We start from the raw sequence: 15,747 nt of genomic DNA on the forward strand, positions 1-15,747 counted from the left end.
ACAAAAGCCTCTACAACTGACCCCAAAGATTACATAAACATGTTTTTCAATCAAAATTTAATTTAGAAATTAAAACTATGCAGAAATTCTCAACAGTACCACAGTTAATATTTGGACCTATATTTACATCGTAGGCATTTAGCTGACATTCTCATCCACAGCCAGCTTAAAATGTGTGCAGAGGAACAAAAGGCCTTTGAAAAGAAAAGATTCATAAATCACGAAAATCCCAAGTAGCAATTAATAAGAAGTACAATGGCTGGGCTTTATAAACCTGGTGATAGGTGTCGGTAGAATCAACGTACATAAGGAAGAAAGGGAAAGGATTTTTTTGTTTATTTTTGGGGGATAGGGGAATATAGGATATATAGAGGGAGGGAATGTGGAAGAATGGTATGTGAATCAAAGCGAGGAAAGAGGGAGGAGGTATTTTCTGAAGAAATGGTTCTACAGGTCATGCCGGAAGGTAGGGAGGGACTCCGCTATCCTGACTGAGATGGACAGGTTGTTCCACCATTGGGGAGTCAGTAGGGAGAAGAGTTGAGGCCACCTCACCACAGGGAGGGAAGAGCCAGGTGCCTGGTGGCAGTAGAACATGCATGGGTTGCGGTGTAGGGCTGGACCATGGCCTGGAGTAACGCGGCTGCAGTTCTTTGAGCAGCCTTGTACTGTATGCCGAATCAGGCGCTACTTTTTGACCTTTACAAAGATTCCACACACAAACAAGTTTCTTGTCTTGTTCAAGTGGAATTTCTACTTCAATGTTCTAGTTCACTCAAGTCAGAAATCTCAAGGGTTTGTAAGGAATATAAAGTAGATTTTTCCCCAATGGAATGTACTATTCAAAAGATAAATGACTGTACTCCATTTAGACTCCATTTTTTCCCAAACTTGAAACCAACAATTAATATAAGAGGTGTTAAGTCACCTGGGTTGAAAAGCATTATCTTGTCTCTAACTAGAGTTTAAAGCAATATTGTCCAAAAATGATCATACATACAAGCATAATCTAAAGGGAGGTTAAGTATGCTATCCTGAAGGGAATTAAAATCTATTTTTGCTGGTCAATTGATCAATAAGCTGGTGAAAAATAAACTGGCATTTAAAACATGACAAATTTATAGATATATAACTCCCAGCCTGGAGAAATCTGTCTGATTGAAATGTTGTGGATCACCAGGGCAGCCACACCCACTCTAAATGTAGGAGTGGCACATAGCTAAGCTAAAGATTAGACCTCCAAACAAGCACAACTTAGAAAAAATATTATTTAAAAAAAAGATCGCCACCTTACACAGGGTCTAGGTTCCTTAATAGAATCGGATGTGTGTGTCAAGCCTCTGCGAAACATTTGCTGCCCGGGATATGACAGCATTCAAGGCCTGCATTGTGACCAGGCGCATGGCAGAGTCCAGCACCTGTAGCCTGCGATATGATCACCACGGGCCACCCCTTCAGTTCCACAGACCTGCCTTCCATGTGTGCCGTCTCCATGGCGACAGCAGCTCCGCTGTCGCCAGTGCGCGGCCACGCCCTCGATTGTTGCTCGGTGAGATCATGTCTCTGGGGCCACGGTAAATCCTTTTCAAACAAACATGGCCGAGCTAAAGGCATCCCCGCTCCGCCTCTATGGCCAAGCTGTATTTGAATAACCCTGCTGGAACCGGGAGAGGCTGTATTAAATTAAACGTAGCACTGAGCAGCAGCATGTGTTTTGTGAATAGTATTAAATGTCCATGTTTAATGGCCTTTTACATCTCTTTCGGGTTCCCTGTCCTTCATGACTCTTTCTAAACGATGTATCTATTGAATCACCGTCGTGTTTATTAACGCTAAAAATACACAATTTAAAAAAAAAAAAAAAGGATTAAGTATGACTGAAGGGGGTGATCTCACCTAAATCACTCTGGTATGCGCGATGATATATTTTCCAACATTCAAGCAGGAGCAGAAAAGGCAGCTTGATTAGTTAATTTGCATTTCATCACAGAAACAGGAATTAAGACTGAAGCAGAGAGGAATTCCAGAAGGAAGGGCTGCGTACCAAAAACCCTCAGAAAGTGCGTGTGTGACCGGGGGAGGGGGGGGGGGGGGTTACCCATGATTCCCAGCTGAACACTTAGCCGCTGCCACCGTGTGAGGACAGATAACCACATTAATCCCCAGGGTAGTTCCCTCCGAGGCCCAGCTTGTCAGAGAGGGAAAACAGGGACCACTGTAATATGTTTTCCTTCCCCAGATAGGAGAAATAAATAAATAAAATGTTGCCTCTCTAAATCTTTGCCAAGAGACCGAGAAACTTACACTCCACCCACTGCAGGGAGGTTTCCAATGGCCTTGCCTAGATAAGGGTGTCTTAAAGGGAAAAAAAGCAGAACAAAAGGGAAAAAGTCAGCTACTTTAAAACACAAAGAAAAAGATTTGCATAAGAATGTGTGTGATAAGCTCTATGTATTTAAATAATGAAATAAGTATTCATATTTCACACTGGCACTCGCATATGCTTTACATTAATTTGACTTTAACAATATTGTGAGGAATTTATTGTAAAATGTTGCATAGCATTGTGGGATAGACATTCAGGTGTGATGTCACCAATTGCAGACTTTTCTCTGTTTTCTCACTTTTGCATTTGTAAGCGTTGTTTTTCCCTTTCACTCTTACACTGCAGTTCAGACGTTATCACAACCGTGCTTGCCGAAGATTCCAGACTGGTTTCCCATTTCCTCTTCCAAGGTTTTTTGCAAAGCCTCCTGCTCCTCACAGGTAGGTAGCACAAGGAATTGGGGTGGGAGGGGGATGTTGTGGGGTGGCCAGACTGACAAAGCCAGGAAGAGATTGACTTGGCGCCCAGAGTTAATAGCAGTCCTGTTCTGATCCGCGTTATGGGATCTGTAATGAGTACATTCTGCCTTGGCTTTTAACTCATCATACAAAACAACACCACCACCTGCAGCACAGTGGCCCATAGCCCATGCATTCATCCCAAATGGCTCGATGCCATACTGTTGCTATTGAATTTCATCGGGTCCAGATAAAGCAGGATTCCCCACAGACCCACCAACACCAGCTTCAGCAGTAAGCATATTTTGCCAGAGGTCTTTCAGCCAGGTGCCAAACAAGCACAGCCAAACTTATTGCATCTTCAGCCATTCTTTTGCCAGAATGCTGTAGGGTGGTGTGTTGAATTTGAAACATTGTCTGTAACCATGGTGGGGATACCTGCCTTTACCTAAATCCCCCATGGACCCACTCCCAGCCCAGTGCAACCCGGGTTATACCCTCTGTTGTACCATATTCCTTGGGTTTGGGACCTCCCATTAGCTTCTTCACTGTTATCAGTAAACCTTGACAGAAAAAAATCCTGGCACATTAAAGGGAATCGGGTTACGCACCTGCATCTTTTGTGAGGTTGTGTCTGGAGGATTTGAGCCTGGATCTTATGGCTCATGTAATTTCTGGCATCTGTGCCAAGGTGAGGGTCATAAGCATCTGCCAGGTCATATTTCCAAGTCAGAAAAGCATCTCGAATATCTCGAGAGGAAAATCCGATATCCATTTTAAAGAAAATTCCCGACAATGTTTGCGAGGGCTATGTCACTTCTGTGGTAGTTTAGCTGTAACTGAAACTTAATTGTTCTCCAAAGACACTGACCCACATTCGTTGCCTCAAGGATGCAGCAGTGTACTGGGAAATCGTGTGTGCGCGTTCATATGAATTAATAAATTAAAGAAACACCAAGAAAGAACATAGTAAATCCATGCATACTGCACATCCAGGCTGTCAGAGAGTTATGAAAAAATATAAAAAATATTAGCAGGTTAGGCTATACCCCGCTGAGTGGAGACCATTTCAACTTTCTTTTCTGGACTACATTCGATCTTTTGAAACGATTGCCACCATAGTTCATAAAATCTATTTGATAGAGATTGAAAGCAAACTGAGAAAAAACCGAAAAAATGAATTTACATGAGGAGTGTCATTATTAATGTTTTCGAGTCACGAAAAATTTTAAATGTCTACACATCACTCTGTTTGCAGGCATCAGGCTGCAAAGTGGTTGAAAAACATATAAGTAAGGATGATGCTGCAGTTAGGCTTGATCCGGGGTCACATGTGCTGTACGAGCACGCATTAACACTTCTTGCGTCTCTGGACCTCAGCTTCATCTGATTCAAAACATCTAGCAAAAGTCACATGAAATCTACTTCACGGAGAGTGGTAACAAGATTGTAGAGAAAGAAAAGGTGAAACATAATCTGATCATTTTCTGAGCGTGTGTTGATAGTGTGTTTCGCCATGGAAACATCTGACTTTTTGTCCAATCATTCTTGTTTGCAGAGCGAAAATCAAACTGCTAAAATTGTATGAAAATAGAAGGTGTGTGAAAGAAAGCTTATGGAGTCACATGAACATCTGTTAACACAAGCGCTTCAGGAAATGTTCTGAAATCATTAGACTCCTGCGACTGGTTAGAATAGCTTGTAGAGGTAGGGATTGCATTATACGTTGTCTGATTTGTGACCTAATTCTGAATTAGTAGTAGTTTTTACTGTTAGTGGTAAATCAACGCAAAACAGTTTGATATGATGTCCGTGAAATAATAACACCTCTGGCAAGCAGCTGCCACACCTTTATCAACAGCGCCTCAGGTAAAGCAAATCATTGCTCCTTTTCCTTTAATATCCTTGTAGAGTACGGCTATTGAACTTTCTGATTTGTTCTGACCATATTCAGTTTCAGTAGTAGTTTTAACTGTGTGGTTTCCGCACAGGTGTTGATATATACAGTGGCATGTGATTAACCCACCTGTTTGCGTCTCTGCAGACCTCCGGTTAGAATTTCCCGTTCATCGGAGGCACTCGCAAAACATTCGCAGCTAAACCGCTTTGTTCACATCACGTAAATTATAAACTTCACGGATGAGTGGTATTCCCATTTCAGATATTTACCGAGGAAAGATCTAAAAGAGGTGAACGATGAATCGGTGATCATTCCCTTGATGAAATTGTGAAGCAGGCACCTGCGCCCAGGTAAACATACTACTTGCTTTGCCAACATTTCGTTGTGTTGCTAAGCGAAACTATCGTTTTACTGCTTTACAAATGTGTTGTGGTATTGAAAATTGATGTTAAAGAAATGTGCTTATGGGACTGTCACATTGGAAAAATCTGTTAAGAAACAAGGTTGGCAGTGAATTTCTGAAATTAGACTTCCTAGCGACAGTGGTGCAGAATGGTTGTTAGATGGTTGCACGAGTTGCTTAGACCGTGTGTACTCGTCTTGTGCCTGTTCTGAAAGAGTGACGGGGCGTTTATGTTAGTGGCATAAGAAGTCACCACAAAACATGTATTAAAGTAGTGAGTGTCCGATAAAATGTGGCCTTGCTTCCTTAACAAATAATTGTTTTTTTTTTCCCGGTGTGATAAATCTGTCAATAACAGTGGACAGTTACGTGGCTAACCGGGCAAAATTTAAAATGTACACACAACTGCCTGACTGAGACGTGTCAGATGAGATCCAAGGCGTGTCTGCTTAACATACCGTAAGAAAGGCCTGCCAAACTGAGTTTTACCTGATAGGCTATTGCGGATAATTTTTAACAAATTATGCTCTTCTAAAAGGAATAATGTGTTTATACTCCCGTGGTCGATTTTTAATTTAGATACACTTAATCCTCTCACTTTCCCCTTTGGCCTAAATATTAAATTACACCACAAAACTTTGATTTGCAAAAAAATAAATAAAAATAAAATAATACCCCTTAAGTTACTGTTATTTATTTATCTGCTTTTTTGACAGCAGCTCAGATGTGCTGTTGTTTGTGGCCTTTGATTGATTAGTTGATCTTTGTCATGCACTTGGATACAACAAGCCAGCTTTGTTCAAAGCAAGAACTGTCCACATGTGTACTTGTGTATTATGGTTTTAAGAAGAGGACCTCCTTCAGTCAAAGATAATCAGTGTCAAAACTGATTATTTTATCCAGGGATACACAAACAGAGGTAGAGAATCCAGTTTCAAAAAGTAATCCCCAGTATTTTGTTCTAATCACCTGGATTTGCTGGTTGATGCAATTCTTCACCCAGGAGGTAGAAGTATTTGGTTAAATCAGTTGGCTGACTTCATGTAGAAGAAACACATGGCAGGATTTTTACTTTCTGACCCCTGGACTTTCCACCAGGAACTTCCCACCCCTGGTCTTGGGGGACCCCTGCATACACAGGTTGTTACTGACAAAATATGGGACAATTATTTGTTGAATACAGGCATGAATACGAATTCATTCAAAATGTTTTATTAGTGGCCAGGTGTACACACTTTCAGCAATTAGAACCAAACTTAATTCACCTGTGCGTCTATAGTGTAGTCAATTAAACAAGGCAACCACTTCCCAAGAGTATCATTAAGCATGTACACATTTATAATTACACATTGAAAATGAAAGCATTAGTTTGTTTGCATTGCATACTTTATTTTTGACACCGATAGCACAACCAAAGTTCCTTTGGGAAAAATGAAAGGATTTTGCCCAATTAGCCATTTTGATTGATTACAAGTGCTGGGATGGGAATGTGGAACATTTGTTCTTTATGGCATGCATAGTGGTTGCTGACATAATGGGGCCTTGAAATGGTAAATCATCCCTCAATGGATGCTAAAAGTGCCTAATTAAGAACAATTAACAGCTTGTTACAATTGCAGGGTTGCCACTGTGGTTGGAATTGAAACCAGCATACTCTCAGATCCTTCAAGTTTGTGCACGAGTTTGTGAACCCAAGGTCTAATCCAAGGGTGGGCAATTCTGGTCCTGGAGGGTCTGTGTGTATATACAGGCTTTTGTTGCCTCCAATTACCCTGGCTAAACGAGCTAACTGTATACACCATCACTGCTTCACTTGTAGATTAGATCACAGTAAACAGATAGGGACACAAAAACATGGTGTATTTGGTTGGAAATCATGCGCTTATAAAAAAATGAAAACCACAAACGGATACAGCCCTCATTGCCCACCTCTGGTCTAATTAGTTGGAATCTTTGCCGTGGGGCATGCCTACAGGTGAGGAAACACACCAAGTGCTTATTATGATGTCAGTTCCACAGATCGATTGTTAAACAAATGCACGTAAACCCACCCAGGTATTGGAGAAATTGTGTTATTCCGTAACATGTAAATGCTTAATCAGAAAAATGGCCTTAAACTGATCACTCCCAATAGGACAGGGGTGCACAGCTCTGGTCCTGGAGGGCCGGTCTCTGTGCTGGTTTTTGTTCCAACCTGCTATGTTAGTTTTAGTTTTCTGACTGCTCAGCTCTATAAACTATGCTGGGTCACTCTTATACTTGAGCACAGTAAAATCTTTGGATACACTTACAATCTGTGGCAGTGGCTTGTGCTTATACATATGCCAGACCAAGAAATGATTGAGCTCATTAAATAATTAAGTGCAGCCGTTGGTGCGAATCCCTGAAACGGTTCAGCTCTTTTTGTGCACCCCTATAGTAGGAGCTTGAGGAAGGTCCTTAATGCAGCAATCAGAGCTGGCTGTTGGATTTTTGTGGCCTTAAACAAAAATGAGCAATAGTATATAAAAATTTATATACCCTGCACCCTGTGAATACTACACAATTTAAATGTGTTTAAAACTTGAATTCTGTGGCCCAGGGATGGTCATGGCCCTACACAACCGCATTGATCAGTGATCTTTATTCCTGGTTTTGGCAGGCCGCGGTGTCTTCTGGTTTTTGTTTTCGACCCTAGTATCAGCAACCAATTCCAACCCGAGAAACCAGGTGTGGTGCGTTAACTGTGCAATTGACTGTTCTAATTGATTGATTAAGTGCCGTCTAGCAAAAACCAGCAAACCCATGTGGCTCGCAAGGACTAGGAATGAAGATCACTGGCATGGAGTGTTTATGCCAGCAGCCGGCTCAGGCAGAAATTGAGTTGCTGGGCGCGCTTCTCTGCAAATGTTACTCAGAATTTTAACAAATGCGCTTTATTTATTTATAACCGAGGGCACCTGACTCCCATAGAAATCTCTTGTTCAGGGTAGGGCAAGAATGGCCTTACTTGTTTCTCAATTTCATGTCAACTTCTGCCTTTAATTATTTAATTAGCCCAATCATTAATAATCAATACTTCAGCTACATTTATGAATGACAGCTGAAGACGGATCTCTTTGTGGTCTAATCTGTGGTTAAACCGGCATATGTGTATTCGGTTAATTTCGGCCATTGTACTGGGGTACTGTGGAAACCTGCATGCATGTCAGCCCTGTAGGAATGGAATTGCCTACCCCTGCTCTTGTTCAAGTGAACACTGGCAGAATAAAATACAATACAGTAAAGCACAATAATATATATATTTTTTAAAAAACAATAACCACAAAACAGAAGAAGGCTTATTGAATTACAGGTCACCAGTACCTTATATGTTACAGCATAAACATATATCAGATTTTATGGGTTGTGACAAGTTTAAAAAACAACCAAAAGGGTGAGATATTGAAGCTGAGCTTGTTTCTGGAGCATGGTACATCACCATAGAGTATAGTTTTGGGGGAGCAGGAGGGGGACGGAGGGAATTGAAGGAGGGGGGTGGGTGAGTTTCTCTCATACAGATTAGAGTGAGGTGGGTGGCCGCAGTGTAGTATTGTCTTTAGAGAACTGGGCTTGTAACCTAGGTTGCGGGATTGATTTCTATTGCTGTTGTACCCTTGAGCTGGGTACTTAATTTCTTAAACCCCAATTAGATACAGGTCTCTAAAAATAGCATTCTTGTAAATTATTGCTTTCATCGGTCACTGATTCAAGGTGCACTGCTGTAACACATACACTGTTGTAAAGCGTAGACTCTTCACACTTTGATGCAAAAAACCCTGTCTCGATCAGTTACACCACTAGAGATAACAAAAGAAATAACAAGACAGTCCCTTTCCCCAGAGGAGGGCTGAAATTGACACCCCAGGTTGATTATTATGGTATTTTATAATCTAATAACTGTCTGCAACAAGTCAAACAACTGCTAATACTACAGGGATGACATTGATATCACTAAAATCATCCTCTGATCCCTAAGCAATCAATCTGCTCTTTGTATACAGGCTAGCAGGCTATACAGGCTAGTATAAAAGTCATTATGCATTATGTGTAATTTCCATTGAACTGAAAGGGTTTTCATGAGCCTTTGAAAACTAGCATTTCCATGCATGTAAATAGAACGACAAATGTGAAAAGTGCAGTCTTAAAAAAAACTACTTCTGATCTTACAAATGATCTCAATTAGACATTCCTGTGCTGAGTAAATAACCTAAAAGCAAGCAGCTACTACCCTCTCTAAGATCTACCCATTGTGACTTTAGCCCCTGCTTGAAAACCCCATATATGTTACAGTAATCATTCAGTGTCAAGTTCTTCAAGCTAATTTACTTAGCTTTCGGACGTAGCTTATGGCTTTCTTATAGCTGTAGTTAAGGCTTAGCAGGTCTGAGCTCACAGCAAGATATAACCAAGTGGTTTGATTGTTTCAAAGTGAATTTAGTTTGTGTGATAACCATTATGAACACATTTTGTACATTTTGCTCCAAAAGCTCCAACATTTGACTGAAATGCAGGGCTATGTCAAAAAGAGACAATGGGTAAATAAAGAGTATTTGTTTTGTGGGGTTCCTGAGGGTACCACCCTCAATGGAATTTGCATCTGGAAGTAGAATATGGCTAAGCAAACATATATATGCCATATTCCAATCTGGAGATGTTTGGTGCCTTTTGGAGAGGTTTTTCGGGAGATTTGGGCCCACTGCGTAAAGGAAAACGCATGTCAGGTTTTACTGCTTTGTTCAATCCACTCCAAACTTTTTTCCTGGTGTTGCATACATCCTGAGGCACGATGAATCTGGTTTCGTCTAGTATCAGAAGTCCACATAATCACTACATAATTTTAAAAAATACAAAATAATTTTTGGATTTCTTTGTTATTTTTCTTTGTTATTGTTATTTATTTTTCTGTATTTTAAGTGGAGTGTAAGGTGTTAATTTGTATTGTTTCTGTATATATCTAGCTGTATAAATGGGATACTATGTAAATAATGCAAAAGCTGTCTAAGTCGCTCTGGATAAGATCATGTGCTAAATGCCTGTGATGTAATGACACACTAGACAAGTGGTCAGGATAACATCTGATAAGTGCTAGAAAGAGGCAGGGGCTGAGCTGTGGGTGTTTGGAAAGGGAAGTTGGTTGTTCACAGTTGTTACTTCACCACCAGTGACATCACTATCAATGACATCACTACGTAAAGGCACGAGTATACTCAAAACGAAACCAAACTTTTTGTTTGAAATGTTGTGTTTTGAACAAGAGACAAAAAAAGGAGATGGGGTGTTTTGAGTTAATATGGCATGGTGTGTAGAACCCCCTGCACGATCTGTTTGCAAGCGGTTTGCAGACAGCTCAAGAGTTTTCAGACCTCCCCCTGTCTGCAATTGGTTCATCCAAACATCACATGGCTGGTTGTCACGGTTGACCGGCCAGGGGTAGAGTTCAACTTCTTTTTCCCGTTTGTCTCGTCACTGTGCTGTCCTGTGGTAGGAGGTCATGTCTAGATGCGATAAAAGAGATTTCAGAAAGTGGTGTCCCATCTGAGAGGTTCACCGTGATAGGATTAAATCCTCCTTCTAGGAGGAATGTTTGACTTAATTTGTTAGCCAAACTACTGATAAATTGTTCGGAAAGAAAAGTAGCCAAATAAAATATGGTGAAACTAGAAACACTAGGTAGGTAGCTAGTTACCTAGCATTACCAGTTTCATCATCTTCTAAAGGTAGTTTCCCAATCTTTTATTTGGCTGCCTTTCTGTCCAAAGGATTGATGGAGCAAGGATATCGTCATCTTTATGATCGAACACGCAGAGATTTTAAAGTCAAAGAAATGTGTAAAAATTCCTGGCATTAAATTTGCATGAAGTTGGGAGTTAAAAATCCTGAGTTGTGCAAAGCAACTTGGAAAAAGGTAGCACATTGTTTGGAGTATACTGCCTACTTAATACATTGGCTGAGATTCACTCAACATTCTTAACTTTGACTACCAATTATAAGAAATAATTTGTTTCTTCACAAACCAGCTTGGTGTATTTAAGTATTCACAAAAAGTAACCCACCCTTTGTGAAGAAAATGTGGAATCTTTCTGTTTTTAAGTCGAAGTCTCATGGATACAGGGCACTGGCTGTCTTCTTTTTGCATGCTTGCATGCTTGCTCACAGCAATCTACAGGTAATTTGCATTGCAATGAAGCACAGTAACTGATTAAAGTGAAAGAAATAGAAAAGCTAACACAGCTAAGGCTTCTGATAAATGGCTGTGTCACCTTTTATGTATGCACACTTATCATGGGAAAGTCCAAATTTGGGCTCCTGATAAATTTAGGATGATAAGCTCTAAATGTGCAATTATTCAAGAGAAAAGTAAAATGGAACATTTAGTTCTCACAATGCATTACCTTTGTGCAAATATGTTTCGTAAGTCCACCCCCCCCCCCCCCTTAAGTCTAAACGAATGTGTCATCTTTCACATTGTGACTACGCAGGCATTTATTATTGGTCGTAATACCACACTGGTCACATATTGGTCATAGCCAGCTTGATAGATGCTGTTTTGCCTCTTCTCCCTGCCTTTTTTTAACTGTCCACTTTATCCAGTAAAGACAAAAAAACAAGGCATGAAAAAAAAGGCATCGACATTCCTCGTAGATCAAACAGGCAGCGCGTAAATGATTTACTTCGGCCTGGTTTGTCCGTTTCGAGCGAGCACGCAACGCCGATGTTTCTGCCCGGAGCCCGGTCAGGCAGAGCTCCAGTGGCCTGGCCTTCATGTTTACAAGCGATTGTGCGTCTGGGCTGATCTGATTAGAGGGGTCCTCTGGTCCGTCCCTTATCCGTTTCTGTCAGGACCGGGGACCTCGTTTGTCACGCGTGTTCTTTAAGCCCGGTTCACACGGAGATCTCAGCTTCCGGAGGGAAAAATTTAAGACCCGATTGAAGCGGTTTCCAGTCAGGACCCGAAATCAAACCTGCGCCAGAACGGCTTCACACTGGATCTGCCACCCAGCGGGGTTCAAATCTGCCGCAGGCAGGACTGAGCGCACCGTATGTATCTGAATCGTGAGGTGTGGGGGTTGGAGGAAGAATGAGGGGGTGGGGAGGGGGTGGAGGAATATGTGGAATCTTTGAAAAAATATTTTGCTCTCCAGAGAATGTTTTGCTAACATTGCTGATGTAACAAGTAGTCTACATGTATACTACCAGTGTAGGAAAATATTGATATGTATTAATATGTAATATTATCAAAATCCCAATATGGCTCTTTAAAACTGGTCACCTGTTCATCCCTCTGCATCTAATTGGCTACACTTTTTTCCATTCTCTACCCACCTTATTTGCCTTGGTTGTCACTGTAAAGCAGGGCCAATGTGGTTACAGGTTTTTGTTTTAGCCCTGCACTGTGACACCTGATTCAACTAATTTACTAAACACGGTCTTCAATCAAGACCATTAAGTAGAATCAGGTGACTTACTGCTCGGCTAAAACAAAAACCTGCACCCACATTGGACCTTTTCGGATAAGATTGAACACCCAATAAAGTATAACAGAGTTGACAGTTCCTTTACCTGATCGAAGTTAATATAAAAAAAGTACAAACTGAAAATCATAAACTTTACTAAGGTTTGAAAAAACAACATAATACCGTATGACTGGTGAGCGCAATATTTCTCTGGTGCATGATTATGAATGTTGTTAACAACCTCGGTTTATGATCCCTTCACAGTTTTACTGAAGGTGTTATCAGGTCATTGCATTGGTCCCATTTCTGTCTGAAACAAAGTTGGACAAGATATGTTTAGACAAACGCTACTCTGACCTTTCTGTGGCTAAAAGCCAAATGGAAATGTACCCCTCCCTCCATTCATGAAAAGATGTTCCTAACACATTTTCTCCTGAAACCTCTGTTCTTTTTGGATCCCCATGTTTTTCCTATGTTCTTCACCCATTATCATCACTGGTAAATACCTTGAATCCAAAAGGCCAAACCCCCATCCTCCTAACCTTCCCAATTAACAAGAGGTTACTTTGGAAACAAGAAGGTATATTTTCTTTAGGAGGAAGAAAATGTTAATCATCAAACAAGCAATGTTTTTGCTGAGTTTATTTTTAATCCTGGACATTTTCCTTCGGTTTTGTCTCCCCGCCCCTTCATTGGTTAAAGTTAATATGCTGACTTTAGAAACAATGAATTATGCACCTAAAAAAACAGACATACTGTGGAAGCATGATTGGTTGTGTGTCTGTGTGTGTGTGCCGCACCTGTCTGCTGCGATTCTGTTTAATGCAGATGAGAGAACCTTTATACTCATTTCTAAATATAACTAACAAAGAACTGATTTATGTTGCTGTTATGGGGGGGTAGGGGGGCTTGTTATTCAGCTCCCCACAGTGCCGGATTTGGTCTCTTATCTAAGTTGGTGATAAAGGTGCTTTGAAATTGCAATGATTGATGACTTGCTTGTTTTTAGTCATTTTAAGATGTGCATCTTAGTTAGGGCCAGCCATGTTGAGAATAGTAAAATATTAAGGTTTTGATGAAAAAATGTTGGGTTTTTTTGATGAAAAAAATTATGGAGTCTGTTCTCCATCCTTCTGAATTATTCTGTTTTGTGAAACTGCTATATCATTTTACTAGTTCTGATTTTAAAATTTCTTGTGCACAGTACGCTATACCCTAACTGGGAAAGCTGTACCTGTTTTTTCTGAAAGGGGTTGAGTAGCAATTGATTTGGTGTGCTGAAACCATATAGGGAATCAATATTGCTCTTTGGCAGGCAAAGTGTGGGGGGGGGGCGGGAGATTTTCGGCATTTTATGCAATTTGAGGATGCGATATGGTCACTCACAAAAGAAAAAAAAAGGCACTTTGTTTACTTTGGTCACCGTGACATATCGCCATGGCAACGGGCAGCAGAGCGGGGAAGCCGTGCCTCACCTGGCCTATTCAAATGAAAGCCTGCGGTGGGAGTATAACGCCTGGGCTCTGTGAACTTTACTTCGTAGTTAACTGAAACACACACACACACACCCACACACAAACGGAACTTTGCGCACACATTAGACATACACTTCCTATTGGTGTACTCTATAGGTAAACTTGACATACACTAGACTATAGTCATAACTGAAGATTACCGGCTCTCTGCATATTGTGAGCATGTAAAGCCCCACTGGGAGCTCCTAATTTGAATTTATGACTGAAGCTCATATTCACAAAGTGTCTCGGAATAGGAGCTCTGTTCTAGGATTAGTTTATAATTTTTGTTCAAAATGGATGTGGTCAGATGTGGCCAAGGTATGGCTGATCCTAGATCAGTGCTCCAATCCAGGAGTGCTTTGGGAACACCCGCATGAGTTCTCCAAAGTCCTGTTTGAGCTGGATTAGTTTTACAGTGGGTTGTGCTGTAATAAGGTTCTCAAGATGTATTGTCTGGTTTATTCATACGGGAATAAGAATTTCTGTAATTTCTTCGAAATGACCACAGATGGCCCAGATGTAAACTTCACTAACTGCACTTTCACAAGAAAAGAATAACAAGATGGAAAGCAGCTAGTTCAAATCTGATTCCCTAAAACCAAAGCTAACACTTTCCATGTGTAATTACATTAGGCCTACTGCAGGGATCATTCAAACTGGATTGCTATTACTGAAGGACCTCTGAGTATGGCAAAACACAGGATATAATGCACTCTGGTGTTTATCCATTGCAGACTTGTTAAAACTACCAACATTGCAGATTTGTACTGGATTAATGCATCACGCATCCTGTTGGTAATCACTTATTTCACCTAACCTCTTTGTGAAACTAATCCAGCTCAAATAGGGCTTGAGTAAACTGCGACTGTTCCTTAAAGATAAAATGTCAGCACTGTGTACAAGGTTTAGTCATACAAACCATTTAAAACTCTTCATGGCGAAGGAAAGGTAAAGATCATGAGTTCAGTATTGTCATGTATAACACCATAACTGCCCTTAGTGCACTGTTTTTCTCTTTTTGACTTGTCATGTCGAACTAGCACACAGTACAACTCATTACAGGCATCATTTATAGTATATTATCAAAACGTGTTAAAAGAAATGACAGTATAAGCTAGCACAGTTTTAACTGGGATTCTAAACTGGTTTAAGATGCGTTTTTGACCCTTCTAGCTAGTCATAGCTGGTCAAAGCTGCTCTCTAGCTGCATAAAACTGGTCAACACTGGTTAAACTGGTAGAGTAAGCTAGTAGTCAACTGGTAGACTAGCTGCCTATGTATAAGAGGCTGGTCAGCTGGTGAACAGCTGGTTGACCTGCTAAAGGTCTCAAAAATACAGTTTAAACCAGCATGACCAGCTTAGGCTGGTTTAAGCTGGAATTTTCAGCAGGGTAATTACTGACACTGTGAATCTTTTAATAGAATTTGTAAGGGAACTTAACTTTATTCCTGCTTATAACACCAGCTTTTTTATGTGGGCGACAAGGTCATCTATTTTATTTTATTTTTCATTTTTTATGTGAGATAGCATCTGACAGCCAGCTCTTTAGAGACTTGTCAGGATTGGAACATTAATCTCCACGGTAATAATATGTCGCTGACTGGCCAACAAACAAAGTTAAATTAGTGGCGCCATTTCTCATACCCATTGACCATTGCATTTTCCTC

General features: G+C 40.7%; 1 protein-coding gene and 1 long non-coding RNA gene across 6 annotated transcripts in view; one reads left to right on the forward strand and one right to left on the reverse strand.

The window, feature by feature from the left end:
• Positions 1–28: 28 nt before the first annotated feature.
• On the reverse strand, positions 29–6,187 carry LOC135259437 (uncharacterized). Its single transcript, XR_010331278.1, has 5 exons — positions 6,057–6,187; positions 3,396–3,492; positions 2,625–2,892; positions 2,305–2,355; positions 29–1,657 (listed from the first exon to the last, which is right to left on the reverse strand). It is a non-coding gene; the product is annotated as an uncharacterized LOC135259437 (long non-coding RNA).
• zgc:194930 (uncharacterized protein LOC557813 homolog) overlaps positions 4,586–15,747 on the forward strand; it is a 25,221-nt gene continuing 14,059 nt past the window's right edge. Inside the window, exons 1-2 of one of the 5 annotated variants that reach the window (XM_064343840.1) lie at positions 4,592–4,653; positions 4,946–5,034. The gene's annotated coding sequence lies outside the window, so the exon portion shown is untranslated. Of the gene's footprint in view, positions 4,654–4,685; positions 5,035–6,233; positions 7,063–11,556; positions 12,147–15,747 lie in introns of those variants that run through there. The other 4 variants (XM_064343841.1, XM_064343839.1, XM_064343843.1 and 1 more) reach the window with 4 other exon arrangements.

The sequence above is a fragment of the Anguilla rostrata genome, chromosome 7 (assembly GCF_018555375.3).
Source record: "Anguilla rostrata isolate EN2019 chromosome 7, ASM1855537v3, whole genome shotgun sequence".
Taxonomy (NCBI): Eukaryota; Metazoa; Chordata; class Actinopteri; order Anguilliformes; family Anguillidae; genus Anguilla; species Anguilla rostrata.